Raw genomic sequence first — 17,649 nt, 5'->3', positions numbered from 1 at the left:
AGACCCACCTATGTGTTATATCCACGCTATCCATCCATCTGTAGAGATTATCTTAGGTCATAAGCCAAAGAATTATTCAGATCCAAAGCTCGAGTGAACCCCACCACAGAAAATAATGGACATTGAATGCCTACCATTAAAAACTTCTAAGGACTATGGAAGTTTTTTTTATCAAGCTGATATTTGTGTTTTTCCTTCTTTCATGTCTGTGTTAACTTATGAAAAAGTTGGATCTCAAATAAATATCACGGTGGACCCTGGCAAGGTTTCAAAGGTGGGCATCACTCTCCCCACTGTTTTCTATGGTTGGGTCCACTCGGGCTTTAGATCTGCCTCATTCTTTGGCTCGTCCCCTAAAATGATCTCTCCAAGTGGAGGGACGGTATGGATACAGCACATACATCATGGTAGGGCCCATAGAATATGGTGAGGTCACTTCAGTAGTAAGTCTCCCTACTCCACCTATCAGTAGCTAATCCACTTCCCACTTGAATTACAGCAGCATGCATAAGTAATGGTAAAATCCTAAAACCAATCAATCCACCTTCGTCTAGTAACATTCCACTGCCACATATATAAACAACTACCAAATACCTAAGTTGGCAAAACAGGCCTAGACAAAATAATTTAAACAATAGTCACACCTGAATTAACATCTCCCCTTCATATTAAGGTTCTACTTATGAAATCCCAGCACCAATAGATTAACATCACCTTCACATTAATATTCTACTGTTATGGATGCAAACGACTACTTAATGTATAGATAGACAAAATCATTTAAACAATAGTTACACTTGAATTACCACAATGTGCACAAGTAGTCAACACCAATCAACAACGGCCAATGCCCGACTGTCTCAGATGCAAACAACTAAAGCTAGCTGACTTGGCAAAACCAGCATAGACAAAATAATTTAAACAATGGTCACAACTGAATTACCAAAGCATGCATGCATAAGCAGTAGAAAAATCCCAACACCAACCAAGATAACTGTAGTATTGATGTTCGGCTGTTACAGGTGCAGACGACTAGCTAATGCCTGACTTGGAATAACCGGCCTAGAAAATAATTTAAAATGACTCAGTAATGCCTGACTTGGAATAACCGGCGTAGACAATAATTTAAAATTAACTATATAACGATTGACTCGGAAAAACCGGATCAGATAATAATTTAAATAATTGTCACACCTATAAATTATCACATGATGCATAGGGAGTAGGAGAATCCCAATACCAATCACGATCACCTTTGTATTGACACTGGACTTTTAAGGATGTAAACGACGATGTAATTGATAATAAAACTAACATACCGAGGTGGAACTGGGACTGGTTGGGTCATGTTGAGACCTAAACCCGAACCCAATCCAAAATCCCCTCCATGTGCCCAACCTCTCTCTCTCTCTCTCTCTCTCTCTCTCTCTCTCTCTCTCTCTCTCTCTCTCTATATATATATATATATATATATATATATATATGGAAAAGGTTCTACGAGGTTGAGCTGTGTAGCTCCAACATGATGTGTGTCGAACATCAACACCATGCATTTGATGGATCCCCTTTAAATTATGAGATATTTCAGAAATCAGTCGTATAAGGAACTCAAGTGGGCCATACCATCTAGCTTCGCCAATATACTGGATAAATGGAACATAATAATTACTCGACTAAAATACACATTTACCGCATTACATTAGATGGGATTTTGTAATTTGGCGTTGGAGTCGCTTATGAAGGAGTGTTAGTGTAACACCCCGTACTTTCCGGTACTATGGTGTTACCATATGACCAAATTTAGAATAAATATAAGCCTAGATTGAGAAAATGTTCACGTGCATTCTAGCCTAAATCCGACGGTTGAATGTAATTCATACTCATAATTAGGTCGTCTATCCGTTAATTTTAAGGATGGATTACTACATCATCAGGTAACTCTATCTTTAGGATTTCAACCACCTTGATAGACCAACCACCTTGATAGACAGATCAAATCGTCTATTGTCAACATCAAACCTCGAATCCTCAGATCCACCATTTATCAGGTCATGCGACTCAATGTTGGAATCCATTACTTAACCACTACAACCAAGCCATTCATTAGCATCATCAAGTAGACTATACGTTTACATTAGGACTCCGCAGATAAATTATGAATCAATCACAACGTTCTATTAATCAATCTAACAATCAATTTCCATAACTTGACTATCGAATTTTAAAACTAACCATAAGTTGACCGAGTAGTAGTCATGCTCGGGATTTGGACACATGACTTCACAAGACGTGGTTCAAATCGTGGATGACTCTAAACAAGGACAAATACTACTACTAATGAAAATAAATGAATGAATAAATAACTAAATATTTAGGTATACACATATAATAATAATGTACAAAGATAAAAGGAGTAATAACATTATAATAGTGCAAGTAGAATTATTATAGACTTTAATAGTAGTAAGGGCATTATTAACACATGAAACAAATGATCCCGAATGCACAGATGATCCCTAAGGGTCTTTTGATCGTTGATGTTCAAATTTGGGATGATTCGACATTCGAAAGCAATTCCCATCCACATATCAAACTATTCATTTAATTGGTTCTCAAAATAGTCCATCACGACTTTAGAGACATCTACTTTAGGACTTCAACTACTCAGATAGACCGATCAAACCATTCATTAGGTTCCCAACTTCCCTTAAGGTAACCCGTAATTCAAAATAAAAGAAAATAAGTATAATAAATATGTACATATAGATGAATCAGTTGTATAAGCGTATAATACAGCTTCTGAAGAAAGAGCAATCATATTTAATACAAGTAATGATAAATTTGGTAATAATAATATAATTAAAAACATAGTAGCAATAATACTTAGGTTTTAAATGAATATTAGTTCATATCGTGCATAATCCAATGGTTGATTTCTAACTAAGGGACCCTTGGGACCATTTTAACCGTTGATGCTCAGATTGGAATTAATCTAACTGTCGTAACAACGGTAATCAATAGTTAAAGATTGCGATACATATTATATGGCCCACTCAAGTTTAGGATCGGCCCCATCCATAATTTAGGGTCATAATGAAGCCCTACAAATCAAATGGACGGAGTAGATCCGTTGAAATCCCTATGTGGACCCCACCTTGAGCGTGAGTGCACAGCAGGGATGCGCACTCGCTGTGCACTGGTCAGGGCAACTCGGTCAAGCCGCATTGACCTGAAATTTTCCAAAAAAGGAGAGGATTCTCTCTGCTTTTCTGTTCCCGCCCGATGCAGTTTCAAACGGACAGACATCCGTGATTTCAATGGTGGCCCACAACGTGGGCCCAGATTTGTGATCCAAGCCGTCCATTGTGTCGGGGCGCCAAAACCAATCAGAACCATGTCGTCCTTGAAAGTCCATGCATACGAAGGATTTCGTAAGGATAGACACAAAGATGTAAGTGTGATGTGTTTCTTGCCACCCCAAAATCAATCTGTTGTGATCGAACTGGGACACCTAGATCCAATCCAGACTGTCCAAATGATTCAGACACTGGGCTCGACCTAAACCCAATTGATTTCTTGGGTTTTCCTATACGTTTGGGCACACAAACTCAACCCAAACTGGAGTTGCGCATGGCAATTTCCAAAAACAGAAATCGTTTTCACCTTGCTATCTTGGCGATCTGCGTGATCTCCCCTCCCTCGACCCTAGCTGTCCATCTCACTTAATCCTAGCCCTTTAAAGCTAGGGTTTTACAAAGAAAGAAATGGAAAGAGAGAGCAGTCGTGGGGAGGTACGTAGGTGAGCTGGCATGATCTCAACCGCCCATCCGCCACTAAAAACTCCTCTAGATCAATGTAAATCGTCCGTTGCGATACCTTTTAACACAATAAAGCCATAAATATCTCATTCGAAAGCTCTCCCCTCCTATCTTTGCGGCTGCACTTGAAACCGACCGTTTTCTTCCTTTGAACCCACCAAGAAAACGTCGTTAGAGCTCCACTTCGATCATTCACCAAGCTCTTCTGAGCCTATACACACAATCTAAAATGGCCGGCTCGAAGAAATACCCACCGAATTTCGATCCACCATTGAAGGCCAACCTTCTTCCTCGTTTGCTATCACGCCACACCACACTGAGTCTGTTCGAGTCTGGGTTCATTTAGGCCCTCTGGAGCTCCCAAACAAGAAGGAAGAAAGTGGAAGAAGAAAGAAAGAAAGAGGAAGATGGAGGTGCGGCTGTTGCACCACGCCAACCCGACCCGACTCGTCCGAGCCATGGGCTGGACTAGCACGAGCGCCACTGCCGCGTCGGGTTGGACTGAGTCCACTGATTGGGCCGCATCTAAGTTGAGTCCAAGCTCACTTGGTTGAGTAGGGAGTGAAGAAGAGAAGAGAAAGAGGGTGCAGTTCCCTGATTACTATCGAGTTTACTCTGAGTCGGACCGAGTCCAGGCTCAATTGAGTGCGCGCCTAGCCTAGTTCAGCAAGAAAAGATCAAGGAGAAGAAGGAAAATAAAAGGGAAAGAAAGAAAGAGAGGGAGAATGACTCGCTAACTTCCAAGTGGTAGCTGAGTCCATGACCAGCAGGGAGATCTGGGGCTATACCTGGACTTGGTGTGAGTCCAACTCATCGATGGTTTGGATAAAGAAGGATGAACGTGGTGTGAGATCGACTTGTGATCGGATCACGGATTCAAAACTAGGTTCACCCAAGTTGCTCCAGTTTGATGGGCAAACTGATTCAACCGAGTCAACTCAGCTGGCCAGTGGTGGAGCTTTCCCTGCCCTACCCACAGGTTTGATCCAAGTCTCACCTCCCCATGTGATTTTACACCAAGTTGATAATAAGCTAGCCTAGTAAGTTCACTGACCCATGCCCGCTTCAAATAAAAATTGATGACATTTACTCTATTCCAGCAAATGTCGTATAGCTTAGACCCACGACCTACTCGGAGTTGCAATTGAAGGGAGATAAGGCCAAGTGACTTCGATCAGTTTCGAACCGAGTCAACGTAGGTGAGTCGATACTTACTTTCCATACTAGACTCATTTTTATCATTACCATTGCTACCACTATTTTATGAGGATTGATAGCATTAGATATAGTTAGCCACTAGTAGATCATTTGTGCTCAACCTAGTTATTATAAACAAAATTGTAACTATCAAGTAGTAGTGTTTTATTTAACTCTCTTAAATATTATCCTTAATAGTATATTATAGTATCTATTATCATGGCTTGATTCATTATTGATAGCTTTTATTATTACCATTAGTATTACGATAATAATTGTGATTATTAAGCATGACTAACTGTTAGTAGATTATCTATGCTAATAGTAGTTATTACAAACAAAATTACTGTTATTAAATATTAGTAATATCATTCTTAGGAATAATCATTGAAGGTAGGTCTACTATTTACTACATCACAATGATTATTAATGTCGCATGGCTAATCTTAATCATATCATTAAGGATAATGGTTATTTTGTAATTATACTTCAATTCACATTCAAATCCTCAAATCTAAGCTTAAAACTAAACCCTAAGATAAAAATCTCAATCTTACATTAAAATCCTAAAGATAAATAATTCAGACCCTAGACTATGACCTTAAACATAGGTAGTGCATAGAACTTGAATCTAATAATATATGTTCATAATTTGTGGTAGGATTCTACTTTATAATCACATGTGTTAATTGTTGGAATCGAATTACTAGATTACATGCTTAATATTCATCTTGCATATTTTCTTGTTCTTGTGAATTACTTATGGATTGCTTATGAAACTTAAACTGGTACATCAGTGGAAAATCTCCACTTATAAATATACACCCATACTTAGGATGTAACTCGATTGATTGTGAATGTAATAGACCTTCGACTTAGTGGTTATTGAATGATGGTTTAAATTGAATATTGATGTAGGCCTGCCATCCAGGGGTTGCTATGTCTAAGTGGTTTTTATGGATGATCTTTTATTGCATAGTTTTTTTATATTTATCCTATGTGGCTTAGTTTTGATATTCGCCTTATGTAGCTTTGTTTTGGTATTTTTCCTATATGGGTTTGATATTTTATTTTGTACAACCATGCGATGACAAGCCCCATATATTGAAATATGATTGGCCACTAGTCGATGAGTTTCCATTAAACATCCTAAGGTGGTATCCTCATGAGTCAGGGATAGTGGAATGAAACACTATACCTAAGATGTCGGCCTACGTTGGGTGATGAACTTCCTGTAGTGACCTTTGAGTTTACTTAAATTGGCTGGTTGTAATTGGAATAATAATGGTTTGACTAATCATGCATTCATAACATATTGGCGATAACGGGTAGGTAATTTTGAATACTGTAGCACGTACCCTTAGGCTTAGTGGGGTATCGTTTCGCTAGCTATCAGACCATCGACTATCGACCTACGTACGTGATATGTACGATGACTTGCTCACTATGCTGTATGAGATATACTACGCTAGTGACCAGTCTTATGCATGGGTGACGAGCCCAAGTCCGACTGGATGAGCATACCTAGGTCAATGTACATTCATGCATCCATTCATTTAAAAAGACTACATCAAGTATTATTTTAATTGTCTTGTTATTTTTAACTATGCTTAGCTAAGGCGGTGGTGTGTAATCTTGAGGTGAATTCACACTAAGTTGGCCACTCATCCATCAAATATATAACCGTACAGGTAGCACAAGTGGCTTAAAAGACACTCATGTCCAGATTGATAAAGAGTAGGGTACAATTATCAGGATGTATGGTTGTATCTGCCAAGAGAAGCTGTGCGAACTTGCGACTCAAGTTTATAAGCATTTTATTATTGCTCTTGTGTAAATCATGTAATTTTTGTATTTGCTATTATAAAAGACATTGGTTTATATAAGTCATTATGGGCAGCCACTCGTATATTCTGAATGTAATGCAAATTTTCCTTTATGTTTGATTTGTCCATCTTTCGCTAAACTGCTAACTCTGATAAAAGAAAAGAAAAACAATATATACCTGAATTTGACTATCTTTAAAGGTTAACACTCAAGTTTTTGGAGAACAAGTCATATACTCAGGTTCCGAAAATTCGGGGCGTTGTAGTTGGCATTTGCGAAATAGGCATTAAAGTCGCTTGTGAGGGAGTGGTGGATTGAAAGGTGTATGTATCATTACATAATCTCATTCGTGCATTTAACAAGAGTATTTATAAAATATTTGATTTCTTGTTTTATCATTACCTGCGTTCAGTTGATAACATGTGTAACTTAGATCTAATAGAACCACTGAGTTAGTTACTCACTCCCACCTGGGACGATGTTTTAAAACACCAACCAAGCATTGTTGTTGATGCAGGTTCTATTGAGGCCTTTGACGGGTAGACTTTGGTCGGATTGCACTTTCGTCATGATGCCTTAGGAGCATCGGGCAAATCTAGAAGACCTTGTTTTTATTTTAGTTTTTTGCTTTATATGTAAATTTTGTCGCATGTTTATTGTGGCTTATATAATCTCCATTTTAAGCGATCATCACTATTGGAATTGTATTTTTTACACTTAGCCCTATATTTCTAAATATTTTGTTATCTCTGCCTCTCTTTGGTTCCACTAAGTTGAATTATACAACTCTGATTATATGTGTGTGAAATGAATTTGAATCTAAACGAGGACATATGTACATTTTATTAAGTTAACTCCTGGAAACTTGGGACTGGAGTCTATGTACTCAAGTGCCAATTTTTGGGGCATTACAAAAACAGACCAATCTGAGTGTTTGTTTATCAGATCAATCAACTCCGATCAAAGGTCTATCGATTGAATCGATAAAATCAAAATTTGAATAGTTTGATCTCTGGACTATTTTCGACACTTTTGATCGATTAACTTCCAATCGAAGATCAAATCGAAAGAAAATGAATTTGATCAGTTTATGACATATTAAATCAAACAATTGGGGAGCCATCTATTTTAATCATTTAGAGTCCACTTAAGCTTGATGATGGATATAAACCAGTCATCGATCATCTCTTACTCCATTACAAGGGATGATCGGTGATCAACTCGATTCGAACTATCCATAACTTATTTTATTAAAATATATAAATTTTAATAATCAACATTAATTCATTAGTATGGCCCACAGATGGTCAGATAAATCATCAAACCCTAGACTTAAGCATATTTTGATACCTAAAAGTTGATAAACAGTCCAAATCAGATCAGATCTCAACTATCTAGTGATTCGACATAATAGATTAATGCATGATTCATTGTCTAAGATTACATCAGATCAATATGGATCATCCAATAGTCTGATCGATCTAAAATTTTAGATTCTAAAATGTTCAAATCTTAGAAATTTATTAAACAGTGTAGATCTAATCGCACATCTTGTAATAGGCCAATACGATTCTCTATGTTAAGTCGCAACTTGTATAGTGAATTATACCTTCTTGTTGTAAATTCCAATTACTTCAATATAGTAGATGAACGACTAATCTGAATCGTTCGTTATACCGACCTTGTGGCAATTAACTTGAATTATAAAAATAAGGGAAAACTCTTTGTCAATCATTGATCAATGTGGTCCACCGGATGATCAGATTGGCCCAATTCCTAAAATTTATTCATATTTTGGCCTTAAGAAGCCTACGGACTGTATGGATTGCACCAATCATTGTTCATTATGGCAATCACCAATTCCTTGCACAGAAAATCCAAGGGTATTGTACAAAAACTTAGATCTTCCTATGAGGATAATATAGATGCATAAGATAGACGAGTGGCTAAATTGAACCGTCCATTATGTGGATCACTACCAAATCATGTGATTTATAATAAAATAAAGGAGAAAATTATGATACTAACCTATATCCAGCTCTTAGAATGTCTTTCATTTCTCTCTATATATTTCTTTTTACGATTGTGCATAGAGTTGTATCTTTCAAATAGAGTAATTAAGACTCTCCTTCTCACATCTCCTTCCTTAAGAAGGGGAAGTAGTTGGATAAGAGGGAGATTCGAGGAAGGGAAATGAGGGATAAAGGAGCTATAAGAGGCGACTCACTCTCTCTCCCGAACTTCAATTTAAAAATCAAATTTTGAAAGAAAAAAAAAACTAAGTGTTACATTCTACCACCTTAAAAGAAATTTTTCATCCTTGAAATTTGCTTGTGTTTACTTCTCAAAGAGGTTAGGATATTTATTGTGGATTCCTCCTTCTTGCTCCCATGATGCTTCGTCAGCATTATGATGTGTCCACAAAACCCTAATAACAGTACAGTCTTAGTTTAAAGATATTCTCTTTGTGATCCAAAATACGAACTGACTTTTCTACATAGAAAATATCTTCTTATAACTCGAGGTCTTGCCAGTCGATACTGTAACAACCCTAAATTTTGGTACACTAAAAAACTAAAATAAATAGTTAAATATTTTATTTTTAATTAAGAAATAAAAATAAGTCAATAGCTAAGTTGGTAGAGACACTCTTGGTTAAGAGAGAGGACGAGGGATTGACTCTTGTTACCTTAACTCTTAATTTCAGGTGAAGTTGTAGAATTGATTCTTGATATAGTAATAATAAAATTTTTATCAAATGACATAAAAATTTCAAATTCAAGATAAATGAGGATGTGCTCATTCTATCTTATATAGAAAAGTTTCCTAAAGAAAAAGTGAGAGGATTTTAAAGGGCCTAGATCGAGTAAGTTATTGTCCATTCACTGATTACCTTTTTTTTACATTTAATATAATTTGACTCGGTCTATATAATGAACGGTGTGGATCGGCCACATGTTCATCGAATTGATCTGTGGGTATATCTAATGAAAAGATAATGGAAGTCTAAAATTAAATGCGAAGTTTCTTATCGCAAATATTGATTGGTGTGCATTTGGCCGAATCAGATTAAATCTGTATAGATTATACGATCTAAGGCCAAAATATATAAGGGCCTTAACTTATAGATCAATCTAGCCATCGGATGGGCCACACTAGTCAGATGTAGAATTGTTTAATAAGGAAAGATTATATTTACGCATAACTAATTAGTATCAATTAGTGTAGAAGGTCAAGATGGGCCATCAATGTATGTGTGGTTAGATCCACACCATTCATCCAATGTGTAGAGGCAAAATATGTCAGGACCTCATGAATCTGGATGATCTAATCATCCAGTGGGCCGCCCAGATCAATCATTTGACATTCAATTTCAGAATCTTAAAAAGAAAATTTTAATTTTAATAATTGAATTTAATGAATATATTATATATGAAATTTTAATTATTTGATCATTTAGGATTTAGCCACATAGGATGTTAATTTATAAAGGTGGCTCCACTATGTAATATAACTAAATGAATAATAATATTATTGATATAATTGATAGGATCTCTAAATTCAAACTAACCTAATTACTTGATGGATTCTACACTATTAGACTCAGGTGAGTAACCTAATGTGTCTCATGATTCATTGGAATTAAAATAATTTCTTTGTGATGGTTTGATTGATTGATGTATTGATTTGAGTGTTTTATTTCAATGTTATATGATGTAGTAAATTATATGCTAATATGTGTTAGAGTGCATGAATTGTAATAATTGTACATTGAATTTACTTATCAAGACAAGTATCTATGGCAGTTATGAAAATGATACATTCATACATCATCTATCATTTATTGCATTTGCATAATGCATTATCAATCCTAGAGGCCGTCCCTGAAAGAAATGTCAATTCTGGTAGAGCGTTTCCAAATGCGGGCTATGCCTAAGCCTAACGAAAGGTAGAAGCCTACCCAACAGGTGAATGCGTGTTGACGATCTCCAACCTAAGCAGATTGATATCTCATCTGATGCATTCATGCATCATTGCATCCATATCATTGTGTATAATCTATTCATTTTATTCTTATTTTCAATAAACATAAACCATGCTGAGTTTTCTCGCTAAGCCTGGGCAGTTTACATTCTTATTGATGAAAAAACCATACAGATAAACAATTAGCTGATAAATCGGTGTATGAACAAGAAGTTGTGACTGAACTGGTGCATGACACATGTAAAACATGGTCATATCTGTGAAGAGAGGAATTGATTGCATTCGGACCGTTCCTAATTAATCAATTAAAATTTCCTTTATTAGGATTATTTGATTTATATAATGAATGATGGTATTAGTTATAGGATTTGTAAGTATTTAGTTGATTTTATTTAATTGAATTGTTTTAGGTCTATAACAAGTATTAATTGGTAAGCCGTATTAACTGATAAATTATGCCTAATTTACGGTAGTTGAATGTTTATGAATGTTGAGAATGAACAAATGTTGATGCTTAAATCATTTTATGTGAATGATTGTGAATGATTGTGAATGAATCCAATTGAAATGTAAACATGAATATTACTTTTGCCTCTAAATAATCGTATAATTGAATAAAGTTAGTACACTTTATGTATGAGTTACAACTCAAAACTCGGATTCGAGAGTGCACACTCTGTACTCGAAACTCGGGGCGTGACAGATAATGTGGGAAACATCTCTCTCATATTTCTACAACATTAACACATGAAAGACATCATGTACACTTACTAGCTTAGGAGGTGAAATGAGTTGGTATGCCATGACTTTAACCTATTCCAGTATCTCAAATGGTCTGATAATTTATAGTGCAATTTTCCATTTTGTACCAAACCGCATAAGTCCATTCATGGAAGAGACCTCCAAAAACACGTGGTCTCCTACTATAAACTCTAGATCATGTCTTCTATTATCCATGTAACTCTTCTGACAGCTTTGCACGGCTTGTAATCACTTCCAAATAATCTCAACCTTTTTAGTAGCTTTCAGAAAAATATATAGCCTAATTAAACTTTTCTCATTCACTTCGGTCCAACAGTTAGGCACACGACATGGTCGACCATATAAAGCTTCATATGGGGTCCTCCCTATGCTTGTCTAATAGCTATTGTTGTAAGCGAACTTAGCAACTGCATATTGTCATCTTAACTTTCTTTAAAATATAGAGTATACGCATGCAATAAATCTTCTAGTATTTGATTTACTCGCTTCATTTAGCCATTGGATTGTGGATGGTAAGCTGTACTCTAATCCATAGTGGTACCCATAGCTTCTTTTAAACTTGTCCAGAATTGTGAAATGAAATAAGGGTCATAATCTGACACTATAAAACTAGAGACGCCATGAAGTTTTACTACTTCCTTGATGAACAATTTAGCAAACTCATCCATTGAGTAGTTGATAGAGATGGAAATAAAATGAGCCAACTTTGTTAGTCAGTCGAAGATCGTCGATGTTGCATTGTGCTTCTTTTGCATCTTTGGAAGTCCAATTATTAAAATCCGTGAAAATACAGTCTCGCTTCTATTCAAGTATTTTTAATGGCTACAACAAACCTAATGGATTCTAATGATCTGCCTTCACTTATTGATAGAAGAAACATCAAGAAACATAACTAGTGATTTCTCTCTTCATGTTTGGCCACCAAAATAATCTCTTTACACTCTGGTACATCTTCGTACTTCTTGGGTGCACTTGGTAAGCATGGGCAAGGCCCGCATATACTCTTTGAGTAAGCTCCCACTAATATAGTGGGCATCTGGTAATGATTCTATCAGGTACACCATCCAAGGAGGTCCCCCAAGAATTTAGGCATGAATGTGCATACATGAAAAGACTGTACATTTATAACAATGTAGCTGTGAACCATGGATTGTATAAATCATTCTAATTCTTATATTAAAATCAACACAATTTTCATGCAACTTATAACATTATTACAACAATCAATTCATAACTTACATCCATGCAGCAAATCAGATCATGTGTTACATCAATACAATAAATGAAATCATGAATTACATCAATACATTAAATTAAATCTTGAATCCAATCATCGATACATGTAAATTAATACGTCAAATCAAATCACGTAAAAGAACATAACAACAATACCATATTAAGCATACAAAATTATCAAACAATCAAACTACTTTAATTCTAATGGAGAGGAAACCTATTGAAATAAATCATCTGGTTTTACTGAAAATGATTTCGTAGAATGTGCATATTGTCTCAAATTAGAATTCTATATTAATCATGTAAATAAAATCAAGTATTGAACATACTAATCAACATGGTGGGGCCCACCTTTGATTGATCAAGTTCCCAAAGTGAGGTCCACAAAAGAATCATATGTTGTCGAACTACATTCTTTCGGACCCAACCCTTAAAACAGGGTTTTCCATCTTCATAAATCAATGTGAGAGCTAGTTGATCACATCAAAGAGGCTGACTACTTTCCAGCGACCCCAAATTAATCCATCATAGGTGAAATTACAAGTATTATACATTTACTAATTTGAATATTAAAATTCAAAATGAAATAAATCCGTCCAGGTATCTGTCAACGTCACTGTCGATCGACTCAATTGGACTTTTGATCAATTGAGTACGATTGAAGGTCAAATCGATCATCAAACCTTAGACGTCAGAGTAGTCTGATACCCAAAATTTAATAAATAGTCTAGATCATATCAGATCAGATCTCAAGCATCCAATGATTCAATAGAATAGATTAATACATTATTCATCGTATAAGATTACATCAGATCGATGTGGCCCATTTAATGGTTTGATCGATCTAAAATTTGAGTTTTAACAAATTCAAATCTTCAAAATTTATTAAACAATGTGGATCTAATCATACTTTTTATAATTAGCCAGTATAAATCTTTGTGCCAAGTCGCAACTTGCACAATAAATTATACCTGCTTGCTATAAATTCTAATTACTTAAATACAATGGACGGGTGGCTAATCTGAACCATTTATTGCACCGACCTTGTGGCAATTAACTTATATTATAAAAACATATGAAAAAGTCTTCGTCAGTCATTGATTAATGCATTGGATGATTGGATTGGTCCAATTCCTAAGATCTCTACATATTTTAGCCTTTAAAAAAAAAAAAAAAAAAAAAAAAATCCTATGGACCGTGTGGATCATATCAAACATTGCTCATTATAGCAAGAACAAATTCCTCACGTAGAAAACCTAAGGGTATTGCTAAGAAACTTAGATCTTCCTATGAGGACAATATAGATGAACACGATAGACAAGTGGCTAACCTAAACCATCCATTGTGGGCCCCACATGATGGACGAATTACATCAAAAGTGGGCCCCATATAATGGACGGTCCATGTCAAAGGTTTTAAAAAAAAAAAACTATATGGATTGCTCTTAATGGAGTTTTTGTAATCTTTAAAAATAACATCAAATATCACTTAAAAAAATGCTCTTATTTAGACATTTTATCAAATATACTTATTTCAAATAACTGTTTTTTATAATTTAAAAACGTAATTTATCAAATGAGCTTATTTAAAACAAGTGATAGCATATAAAATTAAATTATTTTTTTTTTTTTTTTTTTAAAGCCCCCTTTCTTTTTCTTTTTTTTTAACACACACGCACCCACACATGCCGTAGTGGGATTTCACCCTATGGGTATCAAACGCAAGACCTCGTGTTGAAACTCCTCATAGTCTACCACTGAGGCAAGGACTGGAACCCAACCTTAGCCCTTAGCTTAGTTTGCTCCTGTGACGGTTGAGTTGGCATATCTTTAATTTGTTTATGGAGGGTCTAAAAGCTGTTGGTAACCAATACTTTAATTCGTACATGAAAGCTGCAACTATATTACATGATTGTAGTTCATCACTACCTATTTCGTATTTCGATAATAAACACGAGTTGGAATAAATTGATGGAAGTAAATTATAAGAAAAAATAAAATAAAATCCACAGATATCCAGCTTATGAGAACTAAAAATATAAAAATATGATGAATACATTGTAATGAAGTGCCTTCTTAAATCAACATACCTCTTATTTAGTGAAAATATGCTTCAAAAAACCTTAATAAAAAACCCATCAACAAACGAGTTGGTCACTTCAGTCACATCAAGTCATTTGAGTAGTTTAGTTGACATAGCTCATCTCATCGAGTCAAAACCGAGTTGAGCTTTCATAACAACTCAGCTCAAATCAAACTCGACTCAGCCGAGTTTGGAGTCGAGTCACCTTTCTAAGACTATACGATGGAGATGTCCACCGTAGAAATCATCTGATGTTGTTGTCCACCAAGCAGACAATGGATGGAGATGTCCACCGTAGAAATCATCTGATGTTGTTGTCGACCAAGCAGACAATGGATGGAGATGTCCACCATAGAAACTCTGGATATTATGCGGACGTTGACCTCCATCAAGTAGATAATGGATGGAGATTTTCCACCGTAGAAATCTTCCAGATGCCATTCTGTCCATTGAACTCATGGACATTTAGTCTCTCAGCAATCACTCCCGCTGCTCAGGTAGGGTCTCTTCTTGGAGGAATCAGTCACCATCCTAGGCAGGTTGGGGATGCACAAGATTCCCAAAGGACCGATAGTTGAGTGATCTGGACTGTTGATTGGACTTTACTGATCATTATATATTTGACCCTTTCCATGCTTAACACAAATCGTAGATTCCTTAAATCCTTCATCCAGGTCAAAATTCATAATTCATGAGATAAATGGTTTGAATGGGTATAAAAAATGTAATAATTTTTATAATGACAGTTGCATGTATATTCTTTTAATTTAATAGATGTGGTATGCATGTTTTACTTGAAAATGTATATTGGCATATGTGGTACTTAAAATATATAATACTATAAATAGTATATGTAAAAACTTAAAAAACGTAAGTTAGCACATATAGTGAATATACAACTTGGCACATGTACACATGCAACACATAAAAAGCACTTGAAATGTTGCAATTTATAAAATTTAGAAGGGATGGTGTCACTTATGGTACATTTGTGCAAGTAGCACATGTACACTACTACTAATGATGCATGTGCATGCTAGTGGTAGTGATAGAGCTTAAACTATATAAAGGTCAGGCATATATGATTAGGGTAGTTTTTTTATGAGGCTTAACATGTGATAAATACATTAACAAAATAGATAATGGATAGCAAACCACTATAACACTCAAGCTCATGGGGCCCACCATGTTCTATATGTAAAATCCCACTTTGTCTGTCAGGTTCAATTCTCGATTCTAGGATATGAGGTACATGTAATTCATAGGTTTGTATGTGGGGGCCACCATGGTATGTATCTTTGATCAAACCCTAATAATTGTGATAATCGAGTGTAACGCTAGGATGAAGTGAAGAATACAAAAATCAGCCAAATCCAAATATCATGTGGATCACAGCATGTGAACTTAGAGGTTATAGGAGCATTTATACATAATTCATGTTGGTGTGGCCTATCACAGATTTTCATCAGGATGTTCTTTAGTATGTACGGTTCAAACGATGATTCTCATCTGATGGACAGAGTGGATCTACATATAAAACACGGTGGTTCACATCGAGTAGGGCACAGGTGTAGTAGAGGATTTCCGTCCCATGCTACAGGAAAAAAGGCGAGTATCACCTTCTATCCTACTCGCGTGAGAATGGCCTCCCGTTCCTCTGAGCCACTTTTACCGAGTTCGGGAACACGAAGTTTGAGAATACTCGCGGTACATATGTGAAATCTGCGCCGTTGATGGGGCAAGGCCTTCCATGAGCAGAGTCTCGCCCAAAAATCAGGTTGGTCCACAAATCAGTGGTCTAAACGGACACACTGAATAGACGCAGGTGAGCATCTTTTCTTTATTATTTTCTGATGAACTAGGCCGAGCCTTCTCATTGTCTCGGCTCCTGCATACGTGTGGAACATCAGCACGTGCTGAAAAATCCCCTCTATCCCCACGCGCGCAAATTACCTCCCCATCTCTCAATTTTTCACGCTTAGTGAATTTTATCCGGGCTACTCTGATCATCTAAAATAGTGGTGACTCTTCAACCATGCAAATGGAAAAGACATGCAATGATCCAGACCATCCAGATTGGCTGAGAAGATGGTACTGACCATCTGATTTTTGCCATTGAAGTTTAGACCACTAACTATTTTACTCTTAACCATCCACTTGATATCCATCAATTGGACGGTTATGATTGCTAAATTAGTAGATTTTAGTGATATGCTCCATCCACAATGTAATCACAATCTGGACCATTTGAAGAATCGTAAATGAGTGTCACATGCAGGGATGATGAATCTCCACCATTTTCAAAATGGTGGTAAACTATCACAAGAGCTTAGGCTATTTTCTCATGACCAGTTTATTAATCAGGACCATCCAAAAATGTAGTACCTCTAGCATGTATCAGACCATCAGTAACCGATCCATCCATCCAAGACACCCTATATGTGCAGTAACAAGATTAAGGTATGGCTCACCAGATATTCCAATCAATGATCCTTCAACATTGGGGTATGGACAATGTACAACAGCCCATCAGCCGGGTCCAGGTCCAACCTGACCTAGCCCATTAAGGGTTGTAAAGGCAATTGTTATATATACTTTGGACACAAAATCAGGAACTTTCAAACAGCAGGTAAGGATCACAAACTTACAAACAGCAGGTGGGCCACAAACATAAGGATCACATGCAAGCAACTCTAACAACATTTTAAAACCATCCATATAGATGGCCATCATTTAGACAAAT

Source organism: Magnolia sinica, chromosome 12 (genome assembly GCF_029962835.1).
Source record: "Magnolia sinica isolate HGM2019 chromosome 12, MsV1, whole genome shotgun sequence".
Classification (NCBI taxonomy): Eukaryota; Viridiplantae; Streptophyta; class Magnoliopsida; order Magnoliales; family Magnoliaceae; genus Magnolia; species Magnolia sinica.
Note: the sequence above shows the minus strand (reverse complement) of the source record.